This window comes from Centruroides vittatus, unplaced genomic scaffold (genome assembly GCF_030686945.1).
Source record: "Centruroides vittatus isolate TY-2023 unplaced genomic scaffold, ASM3068694v2 contig_19, whole genome shotgun sequence".
Lineage (NCBI taxonomy): Eukaryota > Metazoa > Arthropoda > Arachnida > Scorpiones > Buthidae > Centruroides > Centruroides vittatus.
This window is the reverse complement of record NW_027121169.1, coordinates 2,299,660-2,315,379: the sequence shown is the minus strand read 5'-3', so window position 1 is coordinate 2,315,379 and position 15,720 is coordinate 2,299,660. Positions and strand designations below refer to the sequence as shown.

General features: G+C 28.7%; 1 protein-coding gene across 2 annotated transcripts in view; it reads right to left on the bottom strand.

Annotated features, from left to right (window-relative positions):
- Nucleotides 1-15,720, bottom strand: part of LOC136970129 (repetitive organellar protein-like) — a 46,743-nt gene that overhangs the window by 30,444 nt on the left and 579 nt on the right. The gene's annotated exons all lie outside the window — the stretch shown is intronic.

Sequence of the window (15,720 nt, the reverse complement as noted above, 5' to 3'; positions counted from 1 at the left end):
ACTACTCTCCCGTGATCACCACCTGGTCGTGGTGGGAGAGCCCAGTAATTTTACTGATCCATAGGGCAATGCAGGCTGGAGCACAAGCTCCTGGTAGGGACACCCATGCCAGTAAGGTCTATGGGGAGAAATGAAGCTAAGAGTGACCACACCCACATTCTGTGGAGATATTTATTATGGTGATAACTAGATCAAAGTGTGACACCGGCTCGGACGTCGCCCGGGTTAACAAGGTCCGCGTTCGTGGGTTAGGCAGAGGCTCACGTTCGAAAAATAGGCCACAGTCTCCCCTGGTTACCGGTGGCGAAAGCAGCACCGGCCCAAGCATGGCTACTGCAATGCCCTCAACAGATGTGAGGAACCAACCCAGCCTTGGTGTTTCTGTGGCAATGCATCCACAGACCACAAAGGCTGGAAAACCACGCCAACGGATGAAATGGACAGTAGAAATGAACGAGTTTATCATCCGTACTTATTACACGATCACAAAACTTGAAACAAACATGACAGCGTACAGACAACAACCACGCCATAAATTCACACAACAATATCCTCACCTCACTGTCACTGAACAAAGGGTTGTTGATCAAAAAAGAACAATTATACACAACAACCTTATTCCACAAACAACACTTGAACTTATCAAACAACAGGTTGCTGATCAAATACATCAACAGACAGAAACATCTAACATTAATGAAGATCATGTAACCTGTCAGGATAATCCAGCAACAAGCATTGATGATAACACACATACAACAATTACCACTAATGATACTACAGACACTTCCTCGTCCATCACTGATAACATAGACATGGATTTAGTTAATACGCTCTCACTTATATTTCAGGAAACACTCACTAAATATACAGGCACAGATCCCACACAACGACCACGAATACCAAAAATCAACACGTCAAAGGAAGTAGGAAAAACACTAAATCATGTAAACACTCACTTACTACCACACTACATTCATTCAATTTCTACACTCGCAGACATTCATACATTAGTTTATGCTGGGGCAGTCACAGTAGTGACACACCATGGACTGAAAGTACAGTCACAGACAAATACACAGAAAACACAATACTATCACAAGCCTGCCTGGCAGAGAAGAATAGAAATACAAATAAATGACATTAGACAGCAATTAGGCAGGCTGACACAATACACTAAAAGCAACATAACACCCAAATTAAGGAAACGGCTCAAAAACATTTTCAAGAAAATAAAAACACACACAAAACACGAACATCACAACACACGCATTACAGAATACATTGATACACTAAAACAAAAACTTGCTGCCAAAGCACGTAGACTCAAACGATACAAAACATGTACACTACGAAAACAACAAAATAAATTATTTACAAACAATGAAAAACTCTTTTACAGACAAATTAATAACAAAGCAAACACTGATACACAGCACAGTGGCACACCAACAGAAGAAGAACTCACAACATATTGGTCTTCTCTTTGGTCCAGTGCTGTCACGCACAATGCTGATGCAGGCTGGATCGAGGAGGAGAACAGAAACTTGCACAACATACCAACTATGCCCTGTGCTGAAATAAACATACATGATTTCCAATACACTGTTAACAGAGCACACAACTGGAAGACACCTGGTGTAGACAACATTCACAATTTCTGGTACAAAAAGTTTACATCACTGCACCAGGAACTAGCTAAACATCTAACACACATCATCATCAATCCACAAGACATGCCAAATTTTCTTACTCAGGGCATCACCTACATGAAACCCAAAAACAACAATACCACAGACCCCACACAATACAGACCAATTACCTGTCTTCCAACACTCTACAAATTATTGACATCCTGTATCGCAAACAAAATATACAAACATATTGAAGAACACGACATCCTAACGGAACAACAAAAAGGTTGCCGTAGAAATCACAGGGGATGCAAAGAACAGTTACTCATAGATTCAGTCATTCTACGGCAAGCACACAAACAACACAGAAACATACACATGGCATATATAGACTACAGAAAAGCATTCGACAGTGTTCCACACAGTTGGCTGCTACATATCCTACACGTGTACAAAATACATCCATCACTCATTGCATTCTTTGAAAACACTATGCAGCACTGGAGAACAACACTACATCTCAGGGTTAGTAACACTTGCATACAAACAAACCAAATTTTTATTAGGCGAGGAATTTTTCAAGGAAATTCCTTGAGTCCTCTCTGGTTCTGCCTAGCCCTGAATCCATTATCCAACATGTTAAACAACACGCAATATGGTTACAATATCAGACATGAAAAAACAACACAGTTTACACTGTCACATCTCATGTACATGGATGACATAAAACTTTACGCATCCACACAAAAACAACTTCATCAACTCCTACAAATCACACATTCATACACCAAGGACATACAAATGGAATTTGGCCTAGATAAATACAAAACACTTCACATAAAAAAAGGAATCCTGAAGAAAGAAGATTTTGCGCTTGGAAATGGAGACATTATTGAATCCATGGAAGAGGGCGAGTTCTACAAGTATTTAGGATTCCAACAGGCCAAACTAACAGAACATGCACAAATGAAGCAAAGATTAATTAAAGAATACCAAAGTAGGTTAAATGCTATTCTCAGAACACAGTTAAATGCAAAACATACAGTCAAAGCAATAAACACATATGTCATCCCAGTACTCACATATTCTTTTGGAGTTATACATTGGACTCACACAGATCTTGAGCAACTCCAAAGGAAAACAAGAACTACACTTACTAAGCATAAACAACATCATCCTAAATCTGCCACAGAAAGATTAACCCTTCCACGTAAAGATGGCGGACTTGGCCTGATTGACATAGTTAACCTTCACTACAAACAAATACAGTCACTGCGAGAATTTTTCTACAAAAAACAAGAAACATCACAATTACATAAAGCAGTAACTCTAGCAGACTCGAATAGCACACCATTAAACTTACACTCACATCATATGGACACAACACAACATATAAAAAGCATAGACATCATTAAGCAATCGTGGGCTCGAAAGGCGTTCCATGCCAGGCATCCTTACGATTTGGCCCAGAATTTGTTGACAAAACAGCTGGTTAGCTCGGGGTTGCCTCTTTGGGAAGACGGAAAAATTCACGATTGACATACAGGATCAGGTCATAAATACTAAAAACTACAGAAAACACATACTCAAAGATAAAACATTCACAAACGACACATGCAGAAAATGTCATATCATACCAGAAACTATACAACACATCACTTCCGGTTGCATGCTCTTAGCACAAACAGTTATTTACATAGACATAATAAATAGTAAATCAAGTAGCAAGTAAATCAAGAGCCTGCAAAGAAACACAAATTAGTAGACATCCACAAACCATACTACAAATACATTCCACAGACAGTATTGGAAAACAACACGCACAAAATGTACTACGACAGAGCCATAATCACAGATAAAACAATTTACCACAACAGACCAGACATCACACTCATTGACAAACACAATAAAATCACATACATTATAGACATATCCATTCCAAACACTCACAATATACAAAACGCATGCACTGAAAAAATTAGCAAGTACACAGAACTTGTCCAGGAAATAAGGCATCTGTGGAGGATGGATAGGGTACTTATTGTACCTGTCGTACTCTCCTCTACAGGTGTCATACCATACACACTACACAAAAGCCTGAGAACATTACAATTGAACAGAAATACATACATCACACTACAGAAGGCCACTATATTGAATACATGCCACATTGTTAGGAAATTCCTGAATACAGACACTGACACTGACACACTTACTTTATTTTAGCTTTGTTTTGGTTGCTATGCCTTGACTCTGGTCCAGCCTAGTACACAGCCACCGGTGTCAACCGAGTATAACCCACTAAACCCAACATAATAATAATAATAATGTGAATTAGCTGTATTTACTTTAAGAAAATGTAAATATTGCAAATATGTTAAAGATTTTAAATGATTTAACTTGAAATATATACTTAATATTAAATGAATAGAATATATATACATACGAAGCCCTTTACAAGAATGTTTTAATTTTCAAAACATTACGTCATTGAAAAAATTCAATGACGTAATCCTAAAAGGACTAAAAATTATAATTTATTGTAAAAATAAAAATGTGATCTGTTCAATAATTGGTTCTTAAATAAATAAATGTGTTTCTAATTTCAGACTTATTAACTAATCTTTCAGTATAGAAATCAGATCTCCAACCAATTAATGCTACGATCTTCAAGCAACTTCATCTCACACAACAAGCAAAAGACTGCCTATGCTAAAAAACGTTATTGTTAAACTTTTGCTCTTTAATCATTTTAAAAAATTATTTCAACTTATTTTTAAGGCATCTATGAATGTAACAAGTCTATAAAACATCAAAACGTGCCAAAATAAGAGTAAATTAAGTTACCGTAATTAAAATAAAATCATACAAAATGATTAGAAACATGTTTGATTTTTTCTAAAAATTTAACGTGAGAAAGTCAATGAATACATGAAACAAATTATAATTTAAATAAGAAAGAATGAACTTCATGAATTAATAGAAATAAATTAGACATGAATGAAATATTCAAATAAATAAAATTACTTACTCGAAATTGAAACAATTAACTTTTTCGTTTTTTTTAACATAAATCCTAGTTATTTGGCCGAATTTTTTATACATAAATCTTGACGATTTTATACATTTTAAACATACAAGTACTAGGTTATGTAGGTGATTCTATTTAGAAGAAAAACCTTTTTACAAGAAGGATTCGAAACATTTCTTTAATCCTCCCTTCAAAAAACAAACTTTTTCTTAAACTTTCCGCCATTCGAATATCTGTTACAGCTTTCGAAATTCCTTTTTTTAAAAATTTTTTTTGAATTCAAACTTTTGCATTCTTAGAAACCCCACACATACACTAAATAATTGAACATATAAATATAACATAGAGCACACTATAGACAACTTTTCGATACAGTCTCTCGGCAAGACTACGTTCGGGGGGAGAATAGGTCCAATATTACTATAGGTTCCATGTAACGCATTCCTTTAGATACAGGATATATCAATATCCGCGAGTTTATGAAGGGTAAAAAGGATCAAAATGATTTTTTGATGCTAATAAATAAACTATTCGTTGTAGGCCGGCTCATTAAATTCTTTGATTGATTTAAAATGAAAAGTATGTAAAAACGTGAAATGTAGATTATAGTTGGCTAAAAAATCTACAAAAAAATCATAGAATTATTAAAAAGTTACGTCTACTGTTCTACCTTTCCACTTTCAATCAATGAAAGGAATGAATATAAAATAATTTTTAAAAAGTCATTTTTTACATCTTAGCAAAAAGAAAACAAAATTTATTATTTATAGTCGTCTACGTGGACGCTATTTATTAATATGACATTATACTGGTGTTAACCTGTAGTTATACTGTGTTATACTGGTGTATACCTGTAGTAGCAATACGAATATTGCTACTACAGGTGATATAATAAAGAAATTTTTCCTGAATTAACTCTCATTACTGTACCAATCCTTAAACACCAGTATAATGTCATATTAATAAATAACGTCCACGTAGACGACTATAAATAATAATAAATGTTAAGGACAGTAAGGCTTTTGTAATTAGAAAACAAAATTTATTTAAAAGTTTTTTGAATCAGAAGTCCGAAACAGCGTTACACTCTATACATTATGTTATATTCATTATGTCTGGTTGAAATCAGAGTATATAATTATAACGTAATTTTTGGGTATTTGAATTACGTTACAGTCTGCTTTGTTTTTAATTTGTCTGAACCAATCACGACATAAATTTTTAAAAACATGCATATATTACTTATTTACACTTCCAATCGAATCAAGTGCATATCAGTAGTCCAGTGGATAAAACCACTAAATAGTAGTCACGGTGTCTAATGAACGGACTGGCAATATGGAGTTTTTCAGGTTTTATTCGCGTGTCTATTATCTAAATAAATGTTAGACTGAGAAAAATATAGACTTTTATATGAAACTGGTTTCTATTTAGGTGGCAACTTTCCTATAAAACTTCTCTCGTGCGGCATTCCCCCTTCGCAGATAGCCCATATCTTGGGTTGTTTTATACCATCAATCCAATCAAATCAGTCAAAAATTAAATACATTATCTTGATTGGTTGAAAATGAAAATATAAACGGTAACTTTTATTTTTGAATATTTAAATATTTAAATAAATAATCTTTTGAACATATTTCGACCAATCAAGATGAAGATTTTCAAAAATTGTGTTTATTTCGTTTACATCTAACCAATGGGAGAATCGAATATAATCTAGTTTTTAGAATATATTTAGAAAACTTAATTTTACGTTATAATAATTTTATATAGAATTAATCAACGTAATTATATAGCTGAAATACTCAGTTTAATAATAACTTTGATTAAAATATATTTTTTTCGACATTAGATTAAAATATTAAGTTAATGTCTTATTGTTTTTGAAGTAAAATTTAAAAATTGCAGTTTTAAAATTGTAGATTTTGCAATGTAAGAAAAATTTCACAACACTTTTGCATTTGAATATGAATGTTAAACGAAACTCATCAATGTTTCATATTCAAAACATATTACGAAAAGTTTTTCAGAATAAATTAGAATATTTAATTACTTTTAAAGAAAAATATTTAGCTTTCTAAAAGATTTATTGGAGGAAAAAATAAATTAATATAAAATATATAGTATATATATATGTTGGCGGATTAAATATTAAACATTAGAAGATGTAAATTTTAAATATTTTATTTTAGATTTCTGTTTCGAGATGTATTTTTATATTAAATTTAAAGGTTATTTATTTATTCCAATCGTGTTATATTGTAGAATTGGATAGAGAAGTAAATGAAGTTACGTACGGAAGTAAAATCATTTGTCATCTTCTTTTAACAGCTCATTCAATTTAATGATGCATTTCATCCAGAAAAAAAAAAAATCATTTCGTAATTGCAGTTCATTCTTTATAAACAACATTTCTCTGTCAGGTTTGTTAAAATTGTTACGCTATAAATTTAAACTTGATTTTTTTAATTGATAGTTTTATATTTAAAAAACTAAAAAATACAAATTTACAAATGTCATAAATAGAAATAAACGCATAGAAACACAACAACACATAAGTACTCAAAACACAAATAATTTCTCAAATATAAACACATATAAGCATAAGACATCGATAAATATAAGTACACAAATAGAAACACGCCCATAAAAATAGATACATCAAAAACGTAACTATAAATAGACAAAAATTAGCCACATAAATATAATTATAGGCAGAAAACATATTTGAATATAAATACAAGCAAAATCATAGACAAATATAAATACAAAAAAATACATAACATAAATACAGAAAAAACACTCATTTATAATAAAGAAAACCAAAACAAGCTCATAAATATATATTTATAAACATTAAGTGCATACATTAAGTTTAAACACACAAGTGTATACATAAAGTTACATGCAGGAATAAAAACAACAATGAAATTCATAAAAATATAAGATAAACAGAACATGCACGCTGATACACATAAAATAAAACATATTAATACATATACTGTCTGTGCGTAAACACACGAATAAAAACTATATAATATAATTATATAATAAAGAACATTGTAATATTTAAAAACTTAGTATAAAACGGAGGTTAAAAATCATTTATTTTTCTATAAAAGTGTATAAGATGTATTGTTTTACATGTTTATACTTTAAACTCCATATTAGATTAAGTGAGACTTAAAAATCTACTCGAAATGAGTTATTCATGACTTAAAAATGATGAAATTACAATTCATGTATAATTAAGAAATTCAATATTTTGCGCAGAATACAAATTATGTTAATTATTATTGGCTAATTCTGGACGTAAACTAAAAATATTAAGTAAAATTAGCGAAAAAAATCCAAAAATTTCGAATGTTAGTTATCGAAATTTTTTAATAAGCGTGTAGATAATTCTTTCATAAAACGAGAATGATATTAAATTACGCCAATGTTCTGTCTGTCTCTCATGATTTAGATGATAGATGACCAATAAATACCATTGCGTCGTCTGTCATCTGACATAAATCACGAGAGAATTTAATAAAATTTAAGTTGACGTGTTCTTCCGAATGTGATGCCAGAAGTATTTTGGCGTTTTACATTCAAATCTTATACATTTATGGGAATTTAAAGGGTTAAATGAACGTTTTCACGCCAATTCATGCCCCATTTCTTGAATTCATCGTTTGGAGCGAAAATTGTCAAATGAAAGTTTTACTCCAAATTTTTTAAATTCATATTACCATATTTTTTCCATCAAGAGAAAAGTTTGACGTGGATTGAAGCAAAAATTTTCAAGTAAAAATGTATTAAATGAAACTTACCCATGGAAGGTTTCCACTTCATATTTTCTTACAGATTGAAGTACCACTTCAATCCGTAAGAAAATATGAACTGAAGTGAAAACCTTCCATCTTACCAATTCACGCCAAATTTTTCATTTTGTGACTATTTTTATCATAATTGGAACGGAGAATTCGTATAAATAGATTTAAATGAAACACCGCTTCAATCCATGATACATTTTACTTCACCATTCCTTTGTGAAGAGATGGATTGGAATGAAAACTTTCATTTAACCAAACTTTTCGCTTCTTATAAAATAAAACAAGAATTGAAATGAAAAATTCGTATGAGGTAAATAAACTTCATTATCACGTCCATCATCCATTTTATTGTAACTTGAGGAAATGGTTTGGTTTGATGGAATACGGCAACGCAATTCGCCAGTCTGTTGGTCAGGCGCGAACCCACGACTATTGTTCAATGAGATATTTACCTGAAGAAATGAATGGACTGAAGTGGAAACTCATTTAATCAATGTTTTCGTTTTCTAAGCGTTTTTATTCCAACGAGTAGTAAAATAAAAAAAGAATTGAGACGAAGAGTTTGGAATATGAAGAATAAATTGAAACCATTCATTGCAACCAGTATCCATCGTATTAGAATGAAGAAAAACATGAATGAATTTTATAAATGAATTATATTTAAATATAGCATAAGTATTGCAAATATTTAAAAAATTGTTAAGAAAAATTATAGTAGCACAAAATCAAGAGAATAGTTTACTAATGAACATATAGAATCATCTACTGATCAAATGACATCATTGTTGGAATTACTGAAATCCATATTGTAACGACGATTGCATCATCAATATTCAATATCCATAAATTGCAATCGTCGTTGCAACTTCCAATATTGATACCGTTATGATAAATATTTAAATCCATCAACGATATGACTATGATTAAGCTTTAATTCCAATTAATCATACCAATGTTCATGAAAGTATATAGGAATCCATACTGTATCAACGTTACAACATGGATTCTAACACATTTTGATAAGCTGATACTATTTTATACATTTTTCTGCAGAGAACTTTTTCAATTTCTACATCCAATACTACTAAACCTGAACTCTTGATTACATTTTATAAGAAAATATTGTAAAAAGTAAAAATTCCTTCAGGCCACAATATAGCAACGAGTATCTGTAAATCCATTTTGCAATTCTCAAGGTTTGGAAATAAAATTCATGATGATTGAAAAATACATACATATTTGTAACTTTACATCTTTAATTACATGTTTATGTAATAGGTAATTTTCTAATATATAATTGTTTTTTGTTTTTAACTCATCTGTTTTTAATCTGTGGGCAGTCAGAAAGACTTTTTTAAATCCCATTACGGGTGAGGGACAGCGACCGATATATCCGGACGGATAACTCCAAAAAATTTCTGGGAATTTTTACTCTAAAGCGATAGGTTGCCACCTTAACTGTTCGACCATATAATTTTAACTTTCTGAATAGGAATTTTATGAAGAATTATGGAATTCTATGAACTAGCTAACTGTTACAAGGCAGTTGTATACAATACTTTTTTGAAATAGTGACTTATAACTTTTATAAATCTTTACAAATACATTTTATACATTACTTGCATTAATTTCCATCGTGTTTTACGTCAGCATTATTTGTTATTCGTAACTTTAGCAAAAATTTTTTTACCGATAATGGATATAAAGAATGAAACTTTTCACTTCTAATTAAAGACTGTAGAATAATTTTTTCCATTAAATTAGTATTAAAATCAAAGTTCCCTGAAATCGTATAATTAGTATATTAAGAACAATTTGAGGGCGTATATTTTCGTCATTTTTAAGAATTTTTCTGATTGGCTAAGAAATCTTTTTGAATACCTAAATTAAATATACATTTCTTGATTTTACATTATTTTTAAAATTTGACAAATTCAAATACTGTATTTACCATAATTTATGATTAAAATTATCTTTTACTGTAATTTTTCAAATATTATCAATACAAATTTCATGAACTTACTGAAAGAAAAGCATGAGTATGCATTTTTACACTTTTTACGAACATTATAATTGTATACCTGCTAATTACTAATAAAAACATTATTAAATATATTTTGACATTAATAAAATGCTATTACTATAATTGCACTTCGTTTTGCGACCATGAATATGCAGATTTGATTTTTTTGAATCCTCCTTTAGATGCATCATGGTGCAATTTCTAAATATCTTAACAAGAAATTCGAAAAATTTTCATAAATTTGATTTATACAAAAGGGAATTTCCATAATTAATTATTAGTGAGGTAATTAATAAGAAATTATGTAAACGTCTAAGGGAATAAATTAAAAATTTTAATGAAAATAAACTGAAATCTTTCATATAATATGGTATCCACTGAGGAGGCCTAGATGGCGAAATGCATATGGATAAATTAATAAAGTAATGATTGTTCCTTGCCACTTGTTTGTCTTGTTTTGGCTCATAGAATCCTCGAAGTCGGAAATGGAAAGAGTATAATTTTTACTTGTTTTTTAACTAAAAATTTTTTATTTTTAGTGTGTTAATATGTTCAGAATTTAGTGAAGTGCTGCCATTACTGGTAGCCATTAACCTTGAGTGATGTAATAAAAAATTTTATTTCATAAATTATATAGTATAATAAAATTAAACTAATATTTTCGTAATATGAAAATAGATCTGTACTTGTCTCAAGGCTATTTCCGTTAAAAATATGTAAAAATTCACAAATTATATATGAAGTAATATTGTATATTAGGTTGTGTTCTTAACTTTAATATTTTGTTGTGCTAGGAGCCATTTCTTTCCTTCCTGACATTTATTTTGTATAAAATTGTCCTATTTTATACCATTTGAATGGCTATAAAATTACAAAATAAAAGCCTTGCCATTTGGAGTAAAAATTACAATAAGTATTTTATTCTTTAATGAGAAAAAACTTATTGTATTTAAGTGTTACAATTTGTAAGTAAATATTTTGGAAAGGTTTTTGTAGTTTTATTTTGTAAATATTTGTAAATTATTTAAATATTTTAAAAAATCAATTTATTTTACGTGCAACTTTAAGTAAATTTAAAGTTACAACTAAAGGTTTGAAATATGTTCAAAACATTAAAATAAAATGTATGAATATGTGCTTCATATACCGAGTTATCGTAATTAAAGTACCCCTATTCAACACTATGCAGAGAGACATTCAGCAGTCTAAATGCAGGTATAAAAAAAAAATTCCTTAAAAATATAGTATCAAAACTTGTCACTGTGGCATTTTAGGAGCTGCGTGCAAAGAAAAATGCAATTTCATTTGTGGGAACACTTAAAATTGTGATTTATCGGAAACATGTTGAAAATTTGACAGCCTCGAAAGACTGCACCATATTGCATGCGACAGGCATTCATGCGGCTGATACGGTCAGCCGTTGAAGACACGGTTCATCACCTTCAAGTTTTTTACACCTTCAGAATGAAAGCCACGTTGACCCCCATCGCTAAGGTCTCTGTAAAGCATGAGTGTTTTTATAGAAATGAAATGTTTGTTGCTTGCACTGCCAAAAATCCAACAGTAGTGAGTTTTGATGTTTGATGTTATGAAATTGAGTGGATTGATGTTATCAAATTTTGGCGGTTAAAGGTCGAAGGGGTGGGGAGAAAAAGATGGCTTCTGATATCTCTAGTTAGGCCAGACTTAATGACTTTTACTCGTTATTAGCATTTAAAATTTTTATAAAACCCATTCCTTCCCTCAAAGTTTTTTTACCATTTTAAAATAATTAAAAATAAAAAAAAATTAAATAAAATACCGTAACAGATGGTGCGACGAAATGTTGCCGGGAAAGTTAAGCAACTTGTTACTATATTTTTTTTTATTTTAACCGAACTGTGTTCTGCGTATCTTGAAACGTCACCATACAAAATTCGATTGCATTTAGACTTCAAATATTACTCCAGAATTGTTGAATAGGGCTCTTTAAATACAATCACCAAGTACTGTACATATTCACATTCGTTTATGTATATAAGGTATTTCTTTATGCATTTATAAACATAGACTCGTATGAATATGCAAGGTTGTGTTAAATAATCATGCATAAATTTGGCTGAATGCATCTCTTAGACACTACTCTACATGAATTCTGTTATAGTCTACGCTGCAATTTCTTCAGTTTATGCAGTAAATTTTCGAATATCAGACATTTAAAGTATATAAATTTATCTATTCGCGGACATTTTCGAAGCGCAACTTTTTTATTTAATTAGAAATCATTTACACAGTAATTTTACGAACCGGTTTATCACATTTCTCAACTTGATATAAAAAATAACCAGTTTGCCTTAATATTAGATAGGCGATATCCTTAAAGTTTTAGAATATTAAATACACTATTGACTATTCGATAATACTCGATTTAAGTTTACTTGAGCAAAAAATTTACAGTTACTGACTTATCTAAATGCAGTTTCCATGTATTTGGCGTCAACATTGTTATAACCAATGTAACTAAATAAAATCGTTAATGACTATTAAAATCGTGTTTCTATTTGTTTGCATATTTAATTAACTACACATATATATACAGGAATAACCAGCGACTATATAATAATACATACAGATGCAATCAGGAAGATTCAACTATATTTTAACAGAATACATGAAAATAACTACGAATATCCATGTACGATTTAAGAATGTACAGTACATAAGAATCCTTAACTAGAAATACCCAACTACCATTTAACAGTGCAAGAAGGGTTACTCAGAATATTTTGTGGTTTAACTGTACATGCATGCGAGAACCTCTAGGAATAATGCTTACGTGGTTTAACAGTGCATACAAGATACTAGGTAATGTAAAATATTCGTAGAATCCTGCATGCACTGTTTTGATGATCTACTCTATCGTCATGTGAGTAAAACAAGATATAAAAATAGAAAATTTAAATAATTCTAATAATATATAACATAGATAAGAGCTTCTTAAAATATTTATGGTAGGTTCTCGTTCTAATAAATTTAATTAATTCCTGGATAGTCATCGTTAAGCGAGGCGTCGTAAAGCGAACCGATTTTTCTCATATCCTTAGTATTATAAATTGAAATTACATTCCTGCAACGTAATGTTTAAAGCACTGAGTGTAACACTATACCGAGGTTTACAAAGAATATGACATTTTAGTACGATAGTGATAAAAAAATTTATATAAGTCGTAAAATCGGGGGATTATAAAGCTAATGGTCGTAAAGCAGGATTGCGTTGTGTTTTAGTTATTTATAACATGAACGAAAGCAAGAAAAGAAAAGAAAAAAAAATGAGAAAAAATTTAAGTAAAAGCTTTGCAGCGTGTTTTATAACAAATTTATAAGTTTTATATATATAAGTTTTGTAAAGTTTTATATACTATTTGTTTATTTTTGTAAATAACAGTTTTATACGAATTTTTGTAAATAAAATAAATTAAAGTGTGTTTTTAAAACTATATAAATTTTCATACATCTTTTTTCCTGTAATTTTTGTAAATATTTTTAAATAATTTAAAAAAAAGTATTCATAAAATTCAAACAAAAATTGTAAAAAAATTTAAATAAAATTTAAATTACTTTTATTCGAATTTAATTTTTAAAATATATGAAACTATTTACTATTTTTTAAAATAAAATTCAAAGTTTTTCCAAAAGTTTTTAAAATAAAATTTAAATAATCTCTTTCACAATTTTTCTCAGATCTTTTTAAAATGAAAAAAAAATTATAATTATTTCCAAAACATTTTTTATATAAAAACAAAACACTTTTCCAAACAATTATTTTTGCCTTTTTATAAATTATAAATTAATAATTTTATGATTTCTTAAGTCAATTAGTGAAGTAAATGATTTTCTAAATTTACATAAATAAAAATTAAAAATAAAAAATTTTAATTTAAATAATTTTCCAAAAAAATGATTTATAAAATTTAAACTAATTAATTTTTTTTCATAATTTTCTTAAATATAATTCAATGAAATTGTTTTCAAAATTATATTTAAAAGTAAAAATAAAACAAATTATTTTATAAAATTGTCTTTAAGTGAAATATTTTAAATAAAAATTGATTATTCAAAAAATACATTTGATAAATGAAAATTTAAATAAAACGATATTAAAATAATTTTTTTTAAATATTTTTTAACTTCTCGAAGAAAATATCCAAATAAATGATTTTCTGAATTTTTATAAAAATATAATTTTTTAAAATAATGTCTAAAAATGTGAATAAAAAATTCATATAAAACAGTTTTTACAGAATTCTTTTTAAATAAAAAAATTCAGATTATTTTCCAAAACATTTGTTTTTTTTTATAAAATAAAAATAATTTATTTAAATATTTTATTTAAGAAATTAGAAAATAAATTGCTTTTTAAAATTTTTATGAATAAAATTGAAATAAAAGTACTTCTCTAGAAATGTTTTTTTTTAAATAAAATTCAAATTATTTTCCAAAAAATTAAAATGTTTTATAAAATACAAATGATTTATTTAGGAAAATTATAAAATGAATTGTTTTATAAATTTTTATAAATTTTGTAATTTTTGTTTTCTTTATAAAATTTAAGCAAATTATATTTGACAAATAAAATTTTTAATGTTAAAGGTTACAAAATTAATTTTATTTGTTTTTTTTCCCTAAAAAATCAAGATAAGTTCTATGAATATAATCAGCAAATAAACCATTTAAAAACGACAGAAAACAGCAAAATATTAAAACATTTTTGTTTCCTGATTAAGAATAAAATTAAAAACGAATTCAAAACTTTCATAAGTAACGAATATATTTAAATATTTACATGAGTAATTCTAAACGCGGAAGTAACTAAGTAAGTATATCAGAAAAAAAGCAAACGTTACTACAATACAACACGATCCCCAATTAACTAAACTGAAGTAAGTTATAAAAACATTTTTTTAATTTAAAAGAATAATAATAATAATAAAATTCCAAAATAACCAATATTTAACTTATTTATATATATTTCTAAATGGCACATTCGAGCAATAATTGTAGAGCCATTAGTTGACATGTCGCACAGGTGTTACCGTTTTCTCCCCAGACTATTTATTTGTGTACACGTATATAATTATAATAATTTGCTTATTTTAATTATATTTTTTAAATCAAATATTTAATTATAAATTAACTTATAAAGTATATCTTATGTTACTCTTCCATGTTAGGTTA